Source organism: Brassica oleracea, chromosome C3 (genome assembly GCF_000695525.1).
Source record: "Brassica oleracea var. oleracea cultivar TO1000 chromosome C3, BOL, whole genome shotgun sequence".
Taxonomy (NCBI): domain Eukaryota; kingdom Viridiplantae; phylum Streptophyta; class Magnoliopsida; order Brassicales; family Brassicaceae; genus Brassica; species Brassica oleracea.
In genome coordinates, this window is record NC_027750.1 from 5,258,468 (window position 1) to 5,259,032 (window position 565).

Below are 565 nucleotides of genomic sequence, written 5' to 3' on the forward strand. Positions count from 1 at the left end.
ATTAGAGTTTAGGGTTTAGTGTTTTGTTGACAACATTTTTTTTTTTTGAATTCGTTTTTTATATATTATTTTTTTTTTTTAATTTTTTTTTTGAAAAAATAATATAATTTGCCAAGTTATTTGGTTTCCTTAATTAAAAGATACTTGATTTAAAATGACAACTTTCTATTGGTTGGTGAACCTAAAGATTCACCCTAGAGGGTTCACCCAAGAATAACTCTTGTATTTGAGCTTACGATATAAGAGATTACTAGGTGAAGACACGCGGGATCAACATTATATATATATACATTATTTTATGTATTAAATATTTTTACATATTATAAAATAATAAATATATATAAAATAATTAAAAGTCAATAACTATTAAAAATATAATTAAATTGGTGCGAACATATACATCAATTGTATTAATCCAAAATTTTTATTTTTTATTTGATAGGATATGTTCTTAAATTTAAATGATACTAACATAGATAATATATTTTAGTATATTTTTAATATTAATGTCTATTAAATGATGATTTCTACTCATATAGTTTTTTGATCATTTGTATCTTTTATA